Source organism: Lutra lutra, chromosome 9 (assembly GCF_902655055.1).
Source record: "Lutra lutra chromosome 9, mLutLut1.2, whole genome shotgun sequence".
Classification (NCBI taxonomy): domain Eukaryota; kingdom Metazoa; phylum Chordata; class Mammalia; order Carnivora; family Mustelidae; genus Lutra; species Lutra lutra.
Window position 1 is genome coordinate 133845449 of NC_062286.1, and position 22198 is coordinate 133867646.

At 52.5% G+C, this 22198-nt stretch overlaps 1 long non-coding RNA gene across 2 annotated transcripts in view; it reads left to right on the top strand.

The window, feature by feature from the left end:
- LOC125108648 (uncharacterized) overlaps nucleotides 1–22198 on the top strand; it is a 40147-nt gene that overhangs the window by 12490 nt on the left and 5459 nt on the right. The window contains exons 1-2 of one of the 2 annotated variants that reach the window (XR_007129984.1): nucleotides 19647–20011; nucleotides 21239–22109. This is a non-coding gene — a long non-coding RNA (uncharacterized LOC125108648). Of the gene's footprint in view, nucleotides 1–19646; nucleotides 20012–21238; nucleotides 22110–22198 lie in introns of those variants that run through there. The other variant, XR_007129983.1, reaches the window with a different exon arrangement.

Sequence of the window (22198 nt, forward strand, 5' to 3'; positions counted from 1 at the left end):
CTGTGGTGGGGTCCACCCTGGCACTCTGCTATGTTCTCTGCTGCCCTAGATTTGCCTGTGGCCTCCTGCCAGCCCAGTGGGATACGGTGCATTGGTTTAAAAAAAAAAAAAAGCCAGTAGAGCAGTTTTTGAGAAGTCAGAGGCCCAGATGTTAGGTTTTGCTGCTTTCCCTGTCTAAGGTTATCACAACATCCCACAGCATCAGACGACGCTTACTTCACGGGGACTGCGTGCCAGCGACCGCACCAATATGTACATTGTTCTCTCGCAGTCTTTGGAGGTGATGCCTGTGTTATTCCCATTTCCAAGGGACGAACCTGAGGCACAGACAGGTTAGGTAACTTGACCAAGGTGAAGAGGGAGTTTTCCCACTCTAGGGACCTCTCAGGTTAGTTCAGGGTCACGCTAAGGGGCACAGAGGGCACCCCCATTCTTTGGTGTGGGGCTTCAGATTAATAATGTTAGTTTGGAATTAAACTAGTTTTCTTTTGCTTTTTGATGTTAACAGTGGAAAGTCTACCAGGCAGGGACTCTTGGTTGTCTTCTCAATATCTGTTCTTCCCTTCCTCACTAACAAAGCCCCAGTTTTATTTATTTTATTTTATTTATTCACTGACAAAACTCCTTGGTCTAGCTAAAAGACCCCGGTCCCACCCTTGCTTACAATAGAAGTAGCCAGGAAGATAGAGGCCAAAGTCACCAGATGAGGCTCTTAAAAAGGCTCTTAATGAAGAGTTTACTCACTCACTGGAAGGTGAGTCCTCTTGGTCCTTCTTCTCTTTGCCCCCTTTTTCCTACTCAGAACTTCAAAGTAATGGCCAGAGCCCTGGCAGCCACTTTGGGCCATGATTCATCATTGAACATGGAAGTTGTGTGCTGAGGATGGTTGAGCAGGAGGCTGGGCTATTCCTGGTGTCATGGCCCCACCATACCGGCCTCATGCTGCCTGCTACATAAAGAGAAAAGGAGCTCTACTTTTTTTTAAACTGTATTTAGATTTCTCTTCTGTTCAGCTGGAGTTAAACTTATGCAGTCATGTTCATTGAGCATTTCCACATGCTGGGCACTGAGCTCAAATTGTACACATAATCTCATTTAACCCTTACGATAACCCTGTGAGTTAGGTGGGCTCTGGAGCCATGCAGTCTGGACTCAAATTCTTGCTTCTTTCTACTTAAGGAAGTAATTCCATCTCCATGTGCCCTATTCTCTTTCTTTCTAAAATGGAACCAGCAGCAGTGGGGTCCCCCTCCTCAGGTCCCCCAGAGGATTATTTAATATAATCCTGGGCTGTGTGCACACAGTGCTAATAGTAACACATGGCGCGTGGTAGGCGCTCTGTGAATGCCAGCCCTTGTCCCTGCTGCCCCGATGAGGACGTCTGGGTGGTTGGGGATGACACTCTGCAGCCAGCGTAGGGGGAGAGCAGGAATTTGAAGTCAGGATTCCATTGCTAAAAGCAAACAAATTAGCTGCTCACTATTCAATGATCTGTAAGGATTATTCTTATTTTGAATTCTGTACAGTCTATTGCTGTATGTGTCTGTGATAAAAAATGTGGAACTACAATGTGTCACTACTTTTCAACTAGTAAAGAAACGCTCAGTTTAAACGAAAGCACGGAGCCCAACTGTGTGCCCAGGATGGGCAGGGCCCAGGAATACAATGAAGAGTAAGCCGGTAAGTCAGTGTCCTTTGGGAGCCCCCAGTCTGAATGAGGCGGGGCGAGGGGGCTCATCCGTGCTGCTGACACCCAGTAACGTAATAAGCATCAGAAGGCCATCTCTGGGTTGTGGAAGCTCAAAGAAGGGGATCCTAGTCCAGGAGTCAGGGAGGGCTTCCTGGAGGAGGAGACATTAAAATTTAATGCTGGAAGAAGGTGTGGTAGGTAGCTTTTGCCACAGCCCCTAGTGATCCCTGCCCACCTCACGTAGTCACATCCTTGTGTCAGCTTTCCCCTTGTGTGGGCACTGGAGCTCCACCTGCTTCCAGGGATTAAAATGTGGTGGAATGATGGGATGTCGCTTCCAGGATGGCCTCCATGTCCCCCGCACCCCTTCTCGCTCACTCTGCCAGCTGCCGTGTTCCATGCACTGTGGAGAGGCCCCCCCCAAGGGGAGGAACCAAGAAGGCCTTGCCCCCAGCGGCTTGTGAAGATGGGGTCCTCAGGCCAACAACTCAGGAGGAATGGAATCTGCCAACAGCCCGTGGCTGGTTCGGGGCCTTGTCAGTCAGGCTTTGGGATAACTGCCACTCTGGAGGGCCCCAGAGCCAGAGGCCCCCGGCTATCAGCGTCTGGATTCCTGACCCATAGGAACCAGGAGATAAAAAATGCTGTCTGAAGCCACTTGGTTTTGGGGAAGTGTGTTATGCAACAACAGGTAACCAACACAGAAGAGTAGGAATTAGCCGTGTGTTGGGAGGGAAGCGGAGAGCGGGAGGCCATGGTGGGCTTGGGGACCAGCTGAGCAGGAGTCTGGAAGGAAGAGGGAACCCGGCTTTAGTAGAGCCACAGCGACCTGGTTGGGGCAGAGCTCAGGCTGCAAATGTCCGGCCCAAGAGGGCACGAGCTTCACCTCACTGACTGACCACCCCTGCCTAGAGAGTGAAGGGTGGCACACAGCAGGTACTCAATACATGTGTATGGGCACACAGCAGGTACTCAATACATGTGTATGGGAGGTGTGATCAAGGGAGGGAGATGGTCAAGGAGGATCTTGGGAGGAGAGCTCAGAGCAGGTAGCCGAAGCCTGCTGGCCTGCTCCTGGAATCTGGACAAGTCCTCGAGGCCCCTGGGGCCCCAGCTCACATTTCAGCAGGACAATAGCTGAGCCTCGAGAATGGCCCAGGGATGAGGAAGAGGCCGGCACGGGCCTGCCGGTGAAAGATGGCTTGGACCAGGCTGGGCCTCGGGGAGGGGAGACCAGGGCCCAGCCTTGGGGCATTGTTGGAAGGAGAACCCCCAGACCTGCCCGTGGACGGGATATGTGGGCAGAGGGAAGTGGGGCGTCAAGGGACACCTACTGTGATGGTCCCAGTGGCCAGGAGGGGGAGCAGTGGTGCTGTGTTTGGTGGTAGAAAACATTGGAGGCGTGACCTTGGGTAGGTCGCTTAGCCTCTTGTGCCTCAGTCCGAGTCATCAGTACAGCTGGGGCAGTAAATCCACCTAGTAGGGCTGCTGCAAAAATTAAATGTAACGGATGAAGACCCTGGAACGAGGGGAAACAAGGTTTAGACACACACGCGCGCGTGCTATTCATGTGTGATGTATGATTTGTGTATTACCTCCGTGGTTTCTCCATCTCTGAGTCTTACCTTCGAGCTCTGTAACGTGACCACACTGGAGAAGGAGCGGCCTGGGCCGCTCGCAGGGGTGCCAGGAGAGATGGGCCCTCCGGGAAGTCTTTCCCCAGTTTCTGTCCCTGGGCAGAAATAAGCCACTCAAAGGAAATGAGGACCCTCTAGATGAAAGCTCACGTCTGCCAGTTGTGGCAGAGACGAATTGCATCATGCATTTTTGCTGCTCACTGCAAACGGCACCCTTCTGAGAAGCGGCCTCCCCCCTACCCGCCCCACTCCGCGCACCCTCCTGAGAAGCGGCCTCCCCACCCCAACCCTGGGCACCCTCCTGAGAAGGGGCCTCTCCCCACCTACCCCGCGGAACATCTGAAGTAGGAACGTGACCAGAATGATCAAGGGCAGGCTGCTGGCGTCTTGACCTCGCTCGGGGCCTCGGGGCTCATGTCACCACGACAGATGCATGGATTTCAGGGCAGCGAGTGCCGGCGAGGCGAGCTGTGGCCTGCTCGTGGGCTCGAGCCACGTCTTCATTTCGAGGCCCGGTTGTGCCTGCTCCCACGATGGTATCACGGGGCCCTGACAAAGGGGCGGACTCTTCGTGTGTCAGACGTGGTGGGGGCCTGGGACCGGTGTTTCCGACGCGCCCCTGGGTCGTTCTGACACTCCAGATCCGTCGTCTCCGCTGCCAGTGGTCTTGTCCCGCAGGGAAGGTTTGGCGGTGTTCGAGAACGTTTTTGGTGCTTCCAGCTGCAGGGGATGAAGTGAGTTGGGGTGCTGCTGGCCTCTGGTGGGTGGAAACCAGGGATGCCGCTAAACCCCCTGCAGTGTCCCCCTCCCCCACAGACACCAGCAGTGCTGAGGACAAGAGACTCTGCTCAGGACTGACTCACATATTGAATGACTTCCCAGTGCCTGCCGGGCCCTGTTCAGTCCCAACGGTGAGTCTGGGAACGAGACTGCTGAGTTTTTTCCTCCCGTGGAACTGCCCCCCGCTCCAGGGGAGTGGACTGATAGAAACAGGTACGCAATGAAGAATATTTCCAAAGGTGATGTCAAATCATGGAAAATGCTGTGAGAACAGGCCTGTGTGTGTGTGTGTGTGTGTGCGCACACATGTGCATGTGCTCGGCTGTGTCCCGGGCACCATGCTCAGCATGGACACTCACTGGGGTAGCAGTGGTTAAGAGTCCACAGCTCTGTGGTAGGCCAGTTTTGTGCTCTGGGGCAAAGTCGTTTCTCTGTGCCTCCACTTCTTCATCTGTAAAATGCGGTTTGTCACAGGACCCAGCTGGTAGAATTGTGGGGACCAAGGGAGGGGATATGTACGGAGCACTTCGAACATACCTGGCCCGCCGTAAGTGCTCCGTAAATGTTGGTGATGCGCATTCATGGACCAACAGAAGGTCTTTGCTCTGACTCCTTGGTTCCATCTCTGCCCTTGACCTTTGCCAGCCGTCATGGGTAAAAACTGCCAAGCACAGAGCGATAGACCTTCCAGAAGGTATGAGAAGGAAGGTCACAAAAGGACGTGGTGGGGAATGACCATGACGGAGAGTAGCCCACACCATGCTGAGGAGGGTAGAGTTGTAGCTCTGTGTCCCCAGACGGCCCTTCAGGGTCACCATGAACCTGAGTGGTCAGCACATTTCTTATGCCCATCCTTGGTGGCTCACAGAGATCCTTAGTTGGCTTCTGACCCCTGGTAAGTTCTTCCTGTCTGTGGCCAATTCCCAGAGGGGCTCGTATCTAAGAGCTCAGTCTTCTTGGGTGAGTTAGGAGCCTTCTGGTCCCAAGTAAGAGAAGACCACCCCCCCCCCAGGTGCCATGAACAGCCCCCCCCACCTTCTCACCTCCTTCTGGAAAGACCCTGCGGGCTTTCCATAGAGCGAAAGTTCCATTGGATTCCCTTTCTTTACGTAAAACTCCCTGAAAGTTGGAGGCAAACTCATGAAACCAGTTGAGTTATAAAGCATACTCAGGATGAAACCCGACCCTGAACCTATTTCTTGTGTAAAGGAGAGGTTTGGATATGCCTGCAGCTGTTTCGCTGAGTTGTTTGAAAACTTTCAATCGATTTTATTTGGTTTTTAAACTTCTTCCAACGGCATCTGCTTGGCTTAAATAAGAACAGGAGGTGGAAATGCCGCTCTGAACGTTTTCCTTGTTTAATTTTTAATGGAATAAGTATAATAGCGTACAAATTAAACATCATGCAGTAAAAAACAACATGGGAGGAGTAATTTCAAATAGAAACTCCACCGTACAACTCGCAGCAGTCGTGGTAAGAGAAGCTCATCCCTGTTACCCCTCTCCTGCGAACCCGGTGTTGCTCAAAGTGCTTTATCAGGACGCACCAGATGCTCACATCGTCCCCATTTTATAGATGGGGACAGTGAGGCACAAAGCGGTGAAGTGAGTCGGGTAGGGTAACGTGGCTGGTGAATGATAGAGCAGGGATCTGAAGCTGTTGTACCCTGATGCAGAGTCTGGGTCCCCAAGCACTGGCCCAGGGGCCTGCGTCAGTCTGGGTCCCAGCCATTATGTCGCAGGATGACATCACTCTTTCTAGATGGCTGAAAAGGGAGGCCACCCCACTTGAACCTGTTTTCAGGTTTGTTCAGCAAAGGCTGTGTTTCGTGACAGCTCGAGGTCTTTGTCGTTAAGCTGGGAAGCCATATTCGTAGATGGTTCTTTCAGGGTTTCTCCCTCCGCCAAAGTTCTCTGGGCTGCAGTCCTCAAAGGCACTTTGCATATACAGACTTCAAAGCCAATGACATCCGGCCTGACGTGACTGGAGGTTGCCTCCCAAGGCCCTGGCAGAGATGACAACTGGTGATGGAGCTGTTTTTAATGATGTTTCATTTTGATCAAGCCAGAAAAAAATGTGCAAATGCTCAAAAGATTGTTTACAAACTCCAGCTGTGGCCACTGACCCGCATCTAATTCTGCTAATCACACAGACTCGAGTTTTATCCCCACCCACGGAATCCATTTCCAGCCGTCCCCACCTTTCACCCTGCCCCCATTCCCATCCCCGCTGCTGTCCCCACCCCGAACCAAGAAACCACTTTTCTTTGTGACTGAAGTGGCTGTAATTAGCATTGTCTACACGGCAATACCAGACCCGTTCCCTTTCTTCCCCCGTCCCAAGTTGTGCCATTAAAACAGAGAGCTTTGAGGTTTTGTAAAATCCAAACATTCCAAATGTGTAGGGCTGCATTTGTAAAAAAATTTCAGAGGAAGAGTCCCACTTCAGATTTCCATTTATAACCAATTATATCTGTTAGGATTACGTTTCACTAAATATAACAGGGAAAAAAAAAACACCCACCCCAAATATGTTATGCCTTTAAAAAAACCAAAGTGTATTATTCTTTCATAAAAAATGAAGAGACCCAGAATGTCTTCCTCCTCCATCACCCTCAGCATGTGGCCTCTATCCTCAAGGTCGTCTCATGATTCTGAATGGCTGCTCTAGCTCCAGCCATCACATCTACCTTCTAAGCCAGCAACCAGGGGAAACTGAGGAGCCAAGGGCCCTCACACACTCCCATGTCCAGAGCCTTCTTGGCAGCAACCCACTAAATTTCCTTTTATGTCTCCTGAGCCAAATCAAGGTCATGTGGTCATATCTAGCTTCAGTAGATGCTGAGAAATGTAGTCTTTGGACATTGGCTGACAAGGAAGTCTTTGTCACCACAGAGATGCAGCATGACTGGATCAGCCCAGAAGAATTGCAGTTCTGACCACCCGGCACAGTGCTGGGGACCAAGGAGTCCCCCAGCACTTCTCCCACTTCACTGACCCTGAGTCTTTATTTCTTGGGGCAAACTGTCCTCTTCCAGAGGAGCTGTGATCTGGGGAGAGAAGCGACTTACAGTTTAAGGTACATTTGGTGCAGCAAAACCAAAGGAGCCGTGTTTGGGATCTCTGGGGTGTACCTCCAGCCCCATCTCCAGAGGCAGCACAGCCCTCTGATAACTCAGTAGAGAATCTGTCCCCCTCATTCACAGTCTGCTGGCCTCTACCCCACCTGTCCCAGTAGAAAAGCATCCCAGCGCTGTTCCCTGGGTGTCCTTGTCTCCCTCAAGTTGGCATTGTCAACACGTCGGCCCTTCTGCCATCACTTGGCTTTCACCTCATCCTTCACCTCCCATCAGCCCTTTCTGGAATGTCAGAGTTGGCTCTGGGGCAGGGGCCTCAGGAGAAGTGGGGTCTCCTTCAAGGGAGGGCATCTCGGGACTTAAAGCCCAGAGGGGAGAACTTGAGTTGAAACTGGGGCTTTCAACCAGGGAGGATTTTGGCGCCCGGGGAAATTTGGCAATACCTGGTTTTGGTTGGCAAAGTGTTGGGAGGTTGGGAGGCGTTACAGGCATCGAGTGGGTAGAAGCCAAGGAGGGGGTGCTAGACATCTGCCAGCAGGGAGCACGAGCCCCCACAAACAAGGCATCTGGCCCCAAATGCCAAGAGTGTTAAGGCTTAAAGGGAGCAGAGATGGATGTAACTTCGTAGTCGAGAGCATGTGTCTGACATTGAAAGGCCTGGGTCAGATTCCAGCTCTGCCACGTGGCAATTTCGTTGACTCTGGGCAGCCCCCCTGGCCTCTCTGACCCATCCGTGCGTCCACAGTGTTCGTACCTCTCTCCGGGGTCGTCTGAGGGGCGAAGGAGATGATCCCATGGAGTGGTCTAGAGAACACCCGGCACGTGGCGCTCTCCCAGGTTTGGAGAGCAGGATGGAGGAAGGAAATACAGACACCGGGACGCCTCCCAGCATCCGCTTCCTGTCCCGGAACTGAAAGGAAAGCCAAGGTTGATTCTGAAGTTGAGAAACAAGAACCAGAAATCTGGTGTGATGATGCAAATACTGTTTCCTGTGGAACCGGGGAGAACGAAATGCGGGTGCATGGGGCTGAACCCGAGCCCTGCAGAGGAGGACGGTCGGAACAGCCAGATGGACGGACGGAGATGGTCAGCACGACAAGCTGGGTCCAATTCTCGGATGTTCCGTTGCAGCTCCCCACACTGCCCCCCTTCAGGCTGTGCCTCTCCTCATCTAGATTTCTTGCTTGTATTGGTCTCGTTAAGAAGAGACTGTGACAGGGGCACCTGGGTGGCTCAGTGGGTTAAAGCCTCTGCCTTCGGCTTGGGTCATGATCCCGGAGTCCTGGGATCGAGCCCCGAATCGGGCTCTCTGCTCAGCAGGGAACCTGCTTCCCTCCCCCCTCTCTGCCTGCTTATGATCTCCGTCTGTCAAATAAATTTTAAAAATCTTAAAAAAAAAAAAAAAAAAAAGAGAGACTGTGACAAGCAAAAACGTGAAGGTGAGGAGAGAAGAAGTTGTTCCAGAGAGAGCAAACCAGGCAGAGGGAGCAGCCAGGAGAAGGCCCCGGGCAGAAGCAGGTCCGATGTCCTGAGGAGCAGCAAGGGGTCCCGTGCGGCTACCGCAGGATGACAAAGGAGAGGTGGCGGGAGGAGACAGGCGCACTGGGCCGATCTGGGCTTTTGTTTTCTGCCTTTGAGATGAGAAGCGACTGAGAGGCCTTGAGCAGAGGAGGGACGGGACTTGCTTGGTCTTAGCAGGACCCCGTGATGTTGTTCTGACAGCGGGCAGTGGGGCACCAGGGAAGCAGCGGGGAGGGGATGGTGGTGGGATCAGAGTGTGGTTGGCTGAGGAAGATACCAGCATATACTTTGAAGCTGGGACCAGTAGGGTTTGCTGGTGGGCTGGAGGCGGGCTGTCAGGGAGAGTCACGTCACCATCAGGCTTGTCTCCACGTGTTCTGGCCTGAGAAACTGTGATGGGTTAGATAATGCCCCTCCCCACCAAAAGATATGCCCAAGGCCCAACCCCCCGGAACCAGTGAAAGTGACTTTATTTGGGAAAGGGGTCTTTGCAGATGTAATTAAGGATCTCAAGGGGGGATCATCCCAGATTTCGGTGGGCCTTAAATCCAATGACAGGTGTCCTTAGAAAGGTTGGAGGGGACACACACACACACACACACACAGAGGAGAAGGGTTCATGAAGACAGGGGCGGAAATCGGGCGGTGCGTCTTCAAGGAGCATGGGCAGCGAACTCTCCTGCCAGGAGCTGGCGGGCGGGGAGGGTGAGGCATGGGACGGACCCCCCAGCAGAGCCCCAGAAGGAACACAGCCTGCTGTCACCTTGATACTGGTCGTCCAGCCTTGTGAGAGGACAGATGTCTGTCGTTTAAGCCCGCAGTGTGCACGCCTCTTCCAGCAGCCCCAGCAAACCGGGAGGATGGGGTTGGCACTATTTGAGATGGAGGAAGTTAGGTAAAAGGGGACGGAGGGTGGGGTTCCTAATCCTGTGCGTGGATGCTGTGAGGGCCCAATGAGGCAGTGTAGGAGAAGTGGCCAGCACACCCAACCCTAGCTGTCTCGCCTAGAACCTTCTCCCCCAACTTCCCGTGCCTGGTCTCGCGGCTCAGATCTCCCCACCCCCCACAAGAAAGGCCTTCCTCCCCCACCGTCTAAAACAGTCCTCTGTCCTCCCACTGGGCCCTACCATCCCATCTCTTTTCCCTCCCAGCACGTAGTACTTTCTGGAATAATCTCATTCTTTGTCTGCTTTTTGCTATCTGTTACCGCCACACCAGGACACTTGTGTGCTCTAAACCGAAATGTGCCTGTGGGTGGGGCTTTTCCTCTTTCTATTTCATTTTCTGTGTTGTTCCTTTGTTTTACATTTTACGTGTCACTTTTCTGTTATGCATCCCCCTGGCCCAGAGCAGGCCCGGATGAGCCAGCATGAGAGATGCTTAGCGGCTGCTGGGCGTCCACGTGCAGCGTCCAGCCCCCAGGCCCGCAGGCCCTGAGCCTTGCGAAGGCTCCTTGCACGACTGTGAGTCACTGGGTCTGGTTAGGACTTGGAACTCTGCATTTGTAACCAGATCCCCATGGGATCCCGCTGCGAGTGTCCTGGGGCAGGGGGCACGCACTTTGTCAAACACCGTCGTCCAGGCTGCTCCGGGAGTAGTATGGGCACCGGCCTACCGTCAAAATACCACCTGCCTGGGAGGCTCCTGCAGCCAGGGCCTCAGCAGTTTTTTGATTGGCAGGAGCTTAAACTCACATACAGCTTCAGGCCCTTCCCCTACGGCCTGTTCTTTGGGGCGGGGCTTCCAATACACAGGATGTTTGTGCACATATGTGTGTGTCTGACTCACACGACACTCGATCGGGCCAGGAAGGAGCCTCCCAGCAGGACACCCACTTCGATGCCAGCCCTGGGATAATGTCACTCCCGTTGCCTTGTGACTAACCCGCAGCCCCAAGGGCATCCCTGGGTGGGGAAGAGATGAGGTCTGGCATCTACAGAGTTTAAAACCAACGATCTCAAGATGATTTCTTAAAGCGTCGACTCTATTCAGGGAAAATTCAGATAAAGGCCAGAGCTTGAGGGATGAAGGCAAGGAATGGTAGCCAAGAGGTCGACTTGCAAGCTTGACCAATTCAGGGCAGGACTTCCAGCGCCTTAGGCATAGCCGACCTTTAGAATGATCCTTGACCTTGGGAAAGCAGTGAGTCACAAGGCTCTAGCTCTTGGTTCCTGATGGTGGAGCTTCCAACGTCTGTGAGCCTCGGGGCCTTTCTGTCCTGACAGTGTCTGCTTGGCCCACGTCAGCCGAGTCTGCCGGAAGAACGAGGCCTCTTGCCCTGGGAGCCGACCTCTCTGGGTAGAGTTCAGCTACCTGGGGAGGCCCCTGGGCTGATAGAGACTTACGATCTCAAGTGAGTCTCAGCTGGTCCAACATTTGGGGTCACCAGTAGGCCCTGGAGACACACAGGAGGATAAATCTTGCTGACATGCGGAGAGGAGGCCACGGAGACCCAGAAAGCAGACGGCAGGCAGCGGGTGGGGCGGGCTGTGTTCTCTCTGTGTCCGGGTATACGGATCGACAGCAGCCTAAGGTTGATGGCGGGGCCTCGCAGGAAAAAACCCTGTTCTCCATTTGTTTTCTCACGCGCTGCTTGTAGTGCTCCTGAAAGGAGGTGTGTAGGGCCCCCCCAGGCGACTGCGCAACACCAGCAGTGGGTCTGCGACTCACTCCAACTCTGTCCCTCCCCGGAATCGGCACAGACACCTGGGCTGCGGGGTCAGTCTCACGAGACTGCGCTGGTGACTTCAACACCAGCCGGGAGCCCAAACAGTCACCTGTGCTCCTGGCCCACCATAGCCCCTTCCTCAAGTTGGATCGTTTGCTAGAGAGGCTCACAGAGCCCGGGGAGTCACTTCACTTCCTCTTGCTGATTTGCTACAAAGGCTATTTCTAAGGCTGTGAATGAACAGTCAGCCGAAAAGAGATTCATAAGGCAAGGTCCAGGAGGGTCCTGAGGGCAGGGGGACTCTCTCCCCCTGGGGTTGGGATGGGCCACCCTCCTGGCCTGTGGGTATGTTCGCCAGGTCTGAAGCTCTCTGAATCCCATACTTGGGGATTTTTGTGGGGTTTTCATCCCATAGACACAGTCAATTACGGACTCACTTTCCGGCCCCTCTCTCTCCTCTGGAGGACAGGGGTGAGGCTGCAAGCTTCTCATCACAGCCTGATCTCTAGGGACCAGCCCCCATCCAGGAGCCCACCACTGTGAGAACAAAAGACACTGCTGTCACCCAGGATATCCCAAGAGATTTAGGAACTCTGTGTCAGAAACTGTGGTCAAAGACCAAACATGAAAACAAAAGATGCCCTTAGCATCCCTATTTACAAGGGTTTTAGGAGCTCTGGGTCAGGAACCAGGGGCAGAGACCTGAATATGTGTATTTTGTAGGATTTCACACATGCCCACCCTAAGTGCTCTGCAAACATCTCACCTCTCTGTTCAGAGGAGGCAAGGGAGGGAAAAGCACTAGGCGAAGCAGCAGGGGACCAGAGCTGAAGACAAAATTATTTCTAAATTGTTGGTAGGCCTTGGGTCACTTAGGGCAGTGGTAACGGTAACAGTACCCTGGATGGCCCTGGTCCTCGAGGGCTTCCCATGTGCCAGGGGCTGGTCTAAGCCCTTTTCATGGAGTTGGATGGGACAAGGGCAGTGGGTGGCATGTGTGTGAGCAAAGGAGACGGGCTCAGTCCACTCGTCTGCTGCTCCATCTGGGGTTCACAGTGACCCGGGAGCCGGGACACCCACTGCGCTGGAGTTGGTGAGACTCAGAGCGACTCCAAGGTGTGCATGTTACGCTTAGGACCGAGCCATCACTGGGGGGGCACTGACAGCCCTGAGAGGCCAGGCTTTCTCTCAGAACCCAAACCTGCTTTGAATGTAGAAATAAGGCAAATCCGGAAAGCAACCAAGCAAGGAGCCCTCGCTCACCGTGGGACTTGCCCATTCTGGTCGACCCCTGACTCTAAGAATGAGGACTCGGAAGGAGAGGAAGGAGCGCAGAACCCAGAATTCCTTCTCCTTGCTCTCTGTCCTCACCTCCTTTGTGGTGAGCAGAAGGCGGAGGGGGCTGCTAGGATGTGCACCTGCCGAAGAGAAGATTCTGGGCAGCGTTTCCACTGCGCTGGTGAGGATGGTGTGTGTGTGTGTGTGTGTGTGTGTGTGCACGCGCAAAATACCAGTCACGTATCTGGGTGACTCTGCGGATGGACCAAGTGCCCTTCATATTTGAATTTGGAATTGGGGTCTGCAGTATACAGCTGGGCAGCAAAAATTCATGCTAATAATTTCAAATTTTAAATGTTTCCATACTTAGAACATTAAATAGCAAAGAAATGCCATGAGCCGTCCAGAAAGGAAAATACTTGGTGTTTTCGTCCTTTGAGTACCTTTAGCCGCACTTTCTTCCTGCTTTTTGAACAAGGGCCCAGCGTTCTCATTCTGCCCTGGGCTCCCCGCTTGCGCCCCAGGCCCATGTACTGTGCAGAAAGAAGGGCAGAAGGCAGCAAGGGCCCAGAGCGGTGTGTGGCGAGCAGGACTTGGCTCGGGGCCCAGCGCCAGCTCCCCCGACCCTGATTTGCAGAGAGGAAGGAGCTGGGAGACTTGTTTGCACTCGGTTCAGTTAATCAAGAGGCCGGGCAGGCATCAGCAGTAACTTAGACTTTATCACAATATTTGCTTTGGCTCCTGGCTTCACCTTGAAAGTGAAGTTCGGTGAGGCTAGCGGCTGCTGTGAGCTCACTCCCTTGGGTCCTTCTGGAGGCGTGTGAGCACAAAGAAAGCTCATTCTTTTGCTCTTAAAAACAATCAGGCCCTTTCCCTCTTTATTTATTTTTTCATCTTAAGTCCAGTTTAGAAAGGGCCGGGGGCCGTGACTCAGTCCTACGTCGTGCCCCTTGGAGAAGCCAAGGATGGAGCGTGGGGCCCAGTCACCTCCGGGAGCGATATTTACGACCCGCTAGGGGGTGGAAGGCACACGCCGCTGGTGTTCCTGTCGCAGGGACTGGGAGCTGTGGCATGGAAGGGCCTGCCACCGGATGGCCGGCGGCGGGGGCGGCGTCCTCCTGTAGGGACAGCCTTGTCGTCACCAGCTTAGCTGCTCTGAAAGGCTCATCAGCTTCTGGGGCTAGCAGGGGTGAGGAGCCAGGGAGAGGGGAGACCCATTCCAGGGTCTGAGTGGGAGGTAGTGTCACCTTCTGGGGTCCCCAGGCCGAGGATCAGAAGGGATGAAGCGTGTGCCTTGGGCCCTCGGTGATCAGGAGGGGAGAAACTGAGAGAGGGGACACTAACTGCCCAGATGGTGGGATGATGGCACTCCCAGGAGGGGACTGGGGGCAGGGAGGTTTGTGGAACAGACTCGCTGGGCCGTTCCGAAGCAGCTTTCTCTCGCAGGCACCCAGCAGGATACGGAGTCGCCTCACTTGGGGGTGAGTGTGAATGCCAGCTCGCGCTCTCAGACGGACGCTGTCACATAGCCAGAGCAAGGAGGGCAGAGAGGTGCTCGGTGCCTGTGAGTTGTACTTATAATCGGCATGCCGCAGTCTAAAATTCCCCGATTTTGAAACGTCAGTGGGTCACAGGCTGCTCTTTGTCACCCAAATTGATGTTCTCCTTTTCCTTTGATGATAGCACCTCTGAATTTTTGTCAGGCCCATCTCAAATACGATACGCCCCCAGCAGCTACACGCGGGCCGAATGACGAAGGTCAGGCCCAGGGTTGATAGCAGAAGTGATATGGGCAACTGCAAGGCTGAACCCCAAAGGAAGGGGATGGCCTCCCCCGCCCTTCTGCCGCTGACTCGGTGCAGACCCAGAGCACGTGACGGTGAGCCACCGCGGACCTTCTGGGGGTAGCACTTGGGAAAGGAGGCAGAGTAAGAGGGAGGGGGCCTGAGTCCCCAGCCCCATGTGCTTGACCTCAGACTGTTCTGGAGAGAGAGAGAGAAAATTATGTCTTCCTTAAGCCACCATTATTTGAGGTCTCCAGGTCAGCCGCTGAACCTGTACCCTAACTAATTCCTCGGGCAGCCATCTCGGGTTCTGAAACCACCGTATGGGCCCAGACCTGGCGTGCCGAACAGGACACATCCCAGGCTGGGCACAACTTGTGGGACCCTGGTTTACAAACTCTGTCTTTGATTTGGAAACCGGGGAATAAGACAGGAAAAAAACAGTTTTATTAGAATCAGTGTGTAATAGTAATCATAATTAAAATCTCAATCTTTGGGGCACCTGGTTAGCTCAGTCGGTTAGGCATTCAATGTTTGATTTCGGCTCAGGTCATGATCTCAGGGTCGTGAGATTGAGTACTGTGTCGAACTACACATGGGCCATGAAGCTTGCTTGGGATTCTTTCTCTCTCTCTCTCTCTGCCCCTCTCCCACCGCTCATGCTCTCTCTCTCTCATAGATAGATGAAGGCTCCATAATTATCCTGAGCTGTCTATGCCCAGAGTGTGCTCAGTCCTTTTCCTGCATTATCTAGTTGAATTCTCAAATGATCCTATAAGGTAGGTCCCTTTGATGAGGGTGTGAGGGCTTATGACATCATACATGGACCAAAACATGTTGTGCCTATGGTCAGTGAGAGCCTCTGGGCACCTGGGGCCAGCAGGAGGCCGCAGGGACGATGAACATGATGCATTCTGATCACACGCTCAGATGATGAGACTGTGGCTAGGATAGGGGTCTGGCAGGGGATTGCCCCTCTGCGGACCACCAGGTAGTGGCAGCGTCAGGCCTCAGGAGAGGTGTGACTGTAGTAGAGAAGCAGAAAGAACAAGGGTGTGAGGGACCAGGGATCCCCTCCCTCACGGCTGGGTGTCAGAACTCCCTCAACTCCTTCGTAAGCGGCCCAGATAGGGGAGACGCCCAGAGGGTCCTGAAAGGGTGTTGAGATGGGGAGGGGAACCTCCCAGGTTTGGCTGAGGCACTGCCCCTGTGGTTTCCTGAGCACGGCTGCTCTCGGGAGTACCCTCGCCCCAGGTCCCCAGCAGCACCCCTGACTCATGCTTCTGTCGTCACAGGAGAACTGTTCCCCCAAACAAAGGGAGGAGACCTGTGGTGTGCTTCTGGGCAGCCGCAAATGAGGGGTCTCTGAGCCACCAGACGGCAATAAAGCAAGGGTTCTTCTAAACCAGAAGAGAGAGGCTTGGGGGATTAGAAGGATATCCTGACAAGTTGGAAAAAATAAGGCATTACTTCCCAGGTTGATTCACAGGCCATGGGTTTCATGCCACACTCTTGCCCTTCTGAACCTTCTTTAGGTTTTTCTTTTTCTTTCTTTCTTTTTCTTTTTTAAGCCGAGGGCAGAAGAGTGACCTGTTAGGAACACAGCCTGGCTCTGCCACTTACCAGCTGTGTGATCTTGGACAATTTACATAACCTCTCTGAGTCTCCACTGCTTCTGTGAAGTGGGGGTGGCGGGGGGAGTCCCCTGGTCGGGTTGTGAGGATTGAGGTGGAATCGTTGGGTCACGAATGGGCATTATTCATGTTGGATAAAACACTCTACGAGCAGGTACTTGTATTTTCTCGGGGACAACATCCCCAGCTAGCGTCGTGGTTTCCTACTGCTGCTGTAACAAATTACCACAAACTTAAAACAACACACATTTAGTGCCTCACGGTTCTGGAGTTCAGAAATCCTGAACTGCAGGTGTCAGAAAGGCGGAGCTCTTCTGGCAGGTTCTGAGAGAGGATCCTTCCCCCTTGCTTTGTCTAGCTTCCAGAAGCTGCATTCTTGGGTTGTGGCTCTTACCTTTGTCTTCAAAGCCAGCAGCATCTTTTTTTTTTTTTTTTTAAGATTTATTTATTTATTTTGGAGAGGGAGGGGGAAGGTGGGAGGGGCAGAGAGAGGGGGAGAGAGAGAAGCTCCAGCAGACCCCCAACCACACACACACACACACACTGAGCGTGGAGCCAGAAGCAGGGCTCGATCTCACCACCCTGAGATAATGGAATCAAGAGTCAGATGCCCAACCGACCAAGCCCCCCAGGTGCTGCACAGCAGCATCTTTAAACCTCTGTCTCTGACCCCTACTTCTGTCACCACATCTCCCCCTCTGATTCTGACCCTCGTGTTCCCGTCTTTTACAGACCCTTGTGATGACGTTTGGCTGCCCCAGGTTGCCCAGGGTGATCTTCCCATCCCCCAATCCTTGATCACATCTGTGAAGTCCCTTCTGCCACTTAAGGGAACATATTCATTGGTTCTGGAGATTGGGACGTGGCCATCTTGAGCTATTATTCTGTCTACAACTGGTGATGGTGATTTTTTTTTAATGGGACTGAGAGGAAATCTTTTTTTTTTTTTTTAAAGATTTTATTTATTTGAGTGAGAGAGAGAGAGAGACAGAAATAGTAACAGAGATGGGGGAGAGAGCACGAGCAGGGAGGAAAGGAAGAAGCAGACTCCCCACTGAGCAGGGAACCTGAAATGGGGGCTCCGTCCCAGGACCCCGGAATATGACCTGAGTCGAAGGCAGATGCTTAACTGACCGAGCCACCCGGGCGCCTCTGAGAAGGCATCGGGAAGGTGGCTGTTTGGACTCGGCATTTGCCACAGAGACCCAAACAGCAGCAGCTAAAACAAGGTGAAGCTCTTGCCCGAACTGAGGAGGTGTCCATTATCTCAGGTCCTTGCTCTCTCTGTCTTGATGCTTTACCATCCGCAGGCGTGTTCCAGGAAAGCCTCTATCACATCTGCAGCCTAGCCAATGGAAGGAGTGAAGGGGAGAGGACACCCCCGCTCCCCTTTTATGAGCACACCCCAAAATGGGATCCTTCCCTTGTGCCACCACTCCATTGGCTGGGACTTGGCCGCCCAGGCACACCAAGATGCATGGAAGGTTGGGAAGTGTGCTCTTCTCGGTGGCTAGGTGCTCAGTAGAAATGGGAGTTCTAGTACTAACAAGGAGGGCGGGAATCAATATTGGGGGACAAAGAGCAGTTTCCGCTACTGGGCTAAGAGAGGAGAGAAGATCGAGGTCTTTCTCGCAGACATGGGGCTGGTGAGGGAGGAATAAGTAGCCTCCAGGAGTGGCGGGGGAGGATTTGGGAGCATCCATCCCACACACACTTGGTCACTTACCCAGCATCTGGTTTCCTTCTTCCTTCCTAAGAGGAACCCTGGTTTGCTCAAGATCACAGAGCAGTTGGCTAAAAAGTTCCATCTCCCAGTCTCCCTTGAGATCACGAGTGTGAGCGGAAATCTGTTGTGGATTTCTGGAGTGGCTTTCCATCTCCTGATGTAAATGCCCTGACTTCTTGCTTCCCTGGTCTTCCTTCTTACCAGAAGCTCAGGAGCGAAGCTTCAAGGTGCAGCAGCCATGTACGTGTCACACATGAGAAGTGGGCATCTCGGAGGAGCCTTGATGGACGATGGACGATGGATGGATGGATGGATGGGCAATGGATGATGGGCGATGGATGGATGATGGACGATGGATGTTGGATGATATCGCCGAGCCCCCAAAATGGATTTCCTGCCCTCAGACTTCCTTCCTCTGGAGAAAAATGAACGCCTCATTTGTTTGACCCTCTTTGGCGATCTGGAATCTCCTTGGCCTGCCAGTTTGCTCTGTGCTCTTATACCTTAGGGAGCCTTGCTGGTGGGCGTGCCCTGCCCATGGCCCGTCCATCCTTCCAAGGAGAGGTCCACTGGGGGAAGGAAACCATTTGGAGTTGCAGAGGAAGACCACCCCTCTCACAGACATTGACCAGCTTGATCCTGTGTTTGTCAGTGCAAAACAACATTCAGGGGATCTCAAGGCTCTTGGAGAAAACAAATACCACAAAAGGGAAGGACCACCGTGGATACGCTGACTCCTTCACTCTGGAAGAAGCACAGATAATCCAGGGAGGAGGAGAAAAGTGATTTTGTTCTAGTTTGCATCTTCAAAAGGATTTGAGAGACTTTTGCATCAACAAGAGTAGGTTGGTGTGAAAATGTAGTCATCCAAGAAGAAGAAAATGAAAGAAATATGATCGCATTCGAAGATTTCAGTGAGTGGGCTGAAAAAAAAATGCCCAGTGAGTGGGCATCACCCAGCCGGCAGTAAAGTTAGTATCCCGAGAATGGAACAGAAGAAATAGCCCCAAATGTAAAGAGCAAACCCTAGAAAATCTGAGGACGTTGAGACAGAGGAGATAAATCCGGGAGTTCCAACCCCTGGAAAATGGGAATTCCCAAGGAAGGAAGAGAATTAATGGGGGTCGGGGGCACAGATAATTAAAGAAATGAGAAGAATATTTCATCGCACTCCAGGAGAGACTTAAGGTCTGCAGATTACATGCTTCACCGACTTCCATTCCTGATGCCTGCCTACAGACATCGGGGCAGTTTTTAAAACTTCGAGAATGAAGAGGCTACCCTCAGCCTTCAGAACGTAATCATTTTAAAGAAGCAGACTACACAAGACAGACTCAGATCCACACCAGATTTGTCGTCTGCTTGGATGGCGGAAGATGATAAAGCTTGGTCTTCCATGGTCTGAGGGTAAAAGATTCTCAATCCAGAGTTCCTTGGATATAGTTATACAAAATAAAGATATTCCCAGACGTTCCAGAACTCAAACATTTACAGTCCTCGTACTCTATATGAGAAAATGGCTCAAAGGTCTATGTCAACCTCCTGGAAAAGAATCTAAGAGCAGAGCATGCACATTTTTTTTTAAAGTGGCAGTTGACTGTTCTACCAAAGAGACAAGGAGTACCAGAAAGAAATGAAGGGAATGTATTAGACTTGATGCTTGGAAGATTCTCCTTTGAGTGGTAAAGTTTCAGTGACCCAGGATCACATCTCCTTCTCCTTGGGTCCATTCACATGTGGCAAATACTATTTATTGGTCTTGGTTTTCAATGCTTAATAGGTCAGCCTATTGACAGTTCAAAGAAGACTTAGTTCCAAATTCTACAGCAGAATAATGGGAAATCATTTAAGTAATAAAAACACATTAATGGTAATTTATCAAAAAATTCCACAGCAGGCACTGTTTTAAGCACTTCACATGAATTAGCACATTTAATCTTCGTGACAACTTTATGAAGCAAAAACTTGCATTATCTACATTTTTACCAATGAGGAAACCGGAACACTGAGAGGTTAAGCAACTTGCCCAAAGTTACACAGCAAGAAGTGGGAGAGGTGGGGTTTGAATTCAGATGGCTTGACCTCAGGATCCACAAAGAAAACTAACATAACCAACATGCATGGGAGGGAAGGGGGGCAGAGAACAAAAATCAGAATAACTGTATTAATTCCCTCGTCTCTCAATGGAAGAAATCGTTCATTACCATTCAACATTGGTAAGTAGAAATAAACGTATCATTCAGGGTAAAGGTTACCATCAGAAAAACAAGAAAAGCCAAGGGCTCCTGACTACCCTGGAGGAAGAAGAATTTTCATGTTGCACTTTTTCCGTCCATGTTAATGTCCTCATACTAACTGTGTCTTCATGTTCACTGCTAATACTTTATTATTGAAAAGAGTGTTATCATGTGCATATGTGATTGCTGTCATTTCAGAAACAACTTCAATTTTCAAAAAACTTGATTCTCTAAGTGCAGCAAACCATCCTGACAGTCCTGAGTAGAAGTTACACGTTTTGGAAAAACAGTGATGGGGGGGTGCCTGTTCTAGCAGCCTGCTCGGCCTGACCCCTCTGCTCTGTCCAGTCAGGGCTCTCTCCAACTCTGGGGAAAAGTCAGTCTGGCAAAGCCTTCCGAATTCAGAACCTTGGCAAACTCAGCGTTTTAAGAGGAGGCCCAAGGGGTGTCTGGGTGGCTCAGTCAGTTAGGCCTCTGGCTCTTGGTTTTGGCTCAGGTCATGATCTCGGGGTCATGGGATCAAGCCCCATGTCAGGCTCTGTGCTCAGCGTAGTCTGCTTGGGATTCTCTTTCCCTCTCCCTCTGCCCCTACCCCACTCACGCTCATGCACATGCTCTCTCTCTCTCTCTCTCAAAATAAACAAATCTTACAAATTAAGGGAGCCCCAGCATTCCTGGGAAATGGCTGTTAGTTCTTCCCCAGAGAGGGGGGTATTGGATGGGGCAGCCCAGGGAGAATCTGGAGCAAATAGAATCACCATTCAGGGCATTTTGGACATTTGTAAAACCCCATCTCGGTCTAGCAGGATCCTCCAGCTCCCCAGAAGCTAGTGTAGGGCGGTGTCACCCCAACTTTGGGGTCTCTCCATGGTCACTCTGTGACCCTCTGGGTCTGCAGTCTGTTGGCCTCCTGGCTCCGCCACGCATTGGTGTGGGGTTCCCAGGGCCTTCTCGGGAGCCGCAGCCCTTGCCGCTGGCCCCTCCGTACCCCCATGTTTCTTGCCGTGAATCGTGTGGGTCGGCTCTGCGCTCCCCACTACCTAGGGGAGCCGGAGAGCCCCGTTAATTCCCTCCAGCTGCCTCTCTGCGGGACTGAGGTCATCTGTTCTGGCGCAGGAGGAAAGCAGAGTTTGTTGTGTCTTTGTTTCATTCAAATGGTTTGGATGATGACTCACTTAATTTCTTCTTTCTTTCTTTTTAAACCAGGGCACCGTCTGGGAGTCGTTTTTGATTAGGAGTTGACCTCAGAAATATGCTCGCATCATTTTGAAAACATCTCTCAGCACCACAGAAACCAGCTCAGAAGGAGAAAGGACACTGAGTGGACGAGAGCCAGGCCTGGGCGTATGCTTGGGACCAGGGCCTTCCCACGGCTCCGGGGGCGTGCGGGCCTGAAGGGAAGTGGGGCTGCATCCCGGTCATGCCCCAGGAAGCGTACTGGCCTAGACCCTCTGGGAGTGGTGATGATGATTGCCATCGCCATCACCACGCATGACACCAGCCATCTCACTGTGGTAGGCTTACCTACCACAGACTGTCCGGTTTCAGGGGGGGTCCCACGGGTGACCTCATCGTGTGCTCACATCTCCTCTCAGGCAGGCCTCACTGGAGTCTGAGGTCCGAGTGGCATTGTCAGGTACCGCCTGCTCGGGGGCTGGCAGGGTCAGGGTGGAAGGTCAGTGCACTTGACCCACTGGGTCAAGGCTATCATAGGGGTCCAGTGATTAGGAGCACAAAGCCAAGAGGGAGAAAGCATGAACCCAAGCTGGGTATGGGAGAGGGTGGTCACAGGCGGCGAGCAGGACATACGTGCTCTCGGAGGTCAGTGTTGAAAGGGAGGGAGCAGGTGGGCAACTGGGGAGCAGCAGAGAGCTATGGTTGACCAAGGACGAGGCTCCTGTTTCCACCTCTTGCTATATATGCCTCTGGGATCTCCAGATGGCTTCACGGAGGGAGACTGGCGAGGTGGGAGTGTTCATCCCCCCAGGAGTCCACAGCCTATAGGAGAACCAGGGAGAAATCCCCTCTGAGCTGGGGATTCAGGAAAGCTCCCCCTGGAAGGCGGCTTTGGAGTCCGGTGTCTCCGTCTCCAGGGCCACAGCGGGAGCCAGGAAGGAGAGCCCAACTGGCTTTGTCTCTTGCCAGAACAGCGGTCTCCGGTGCAGG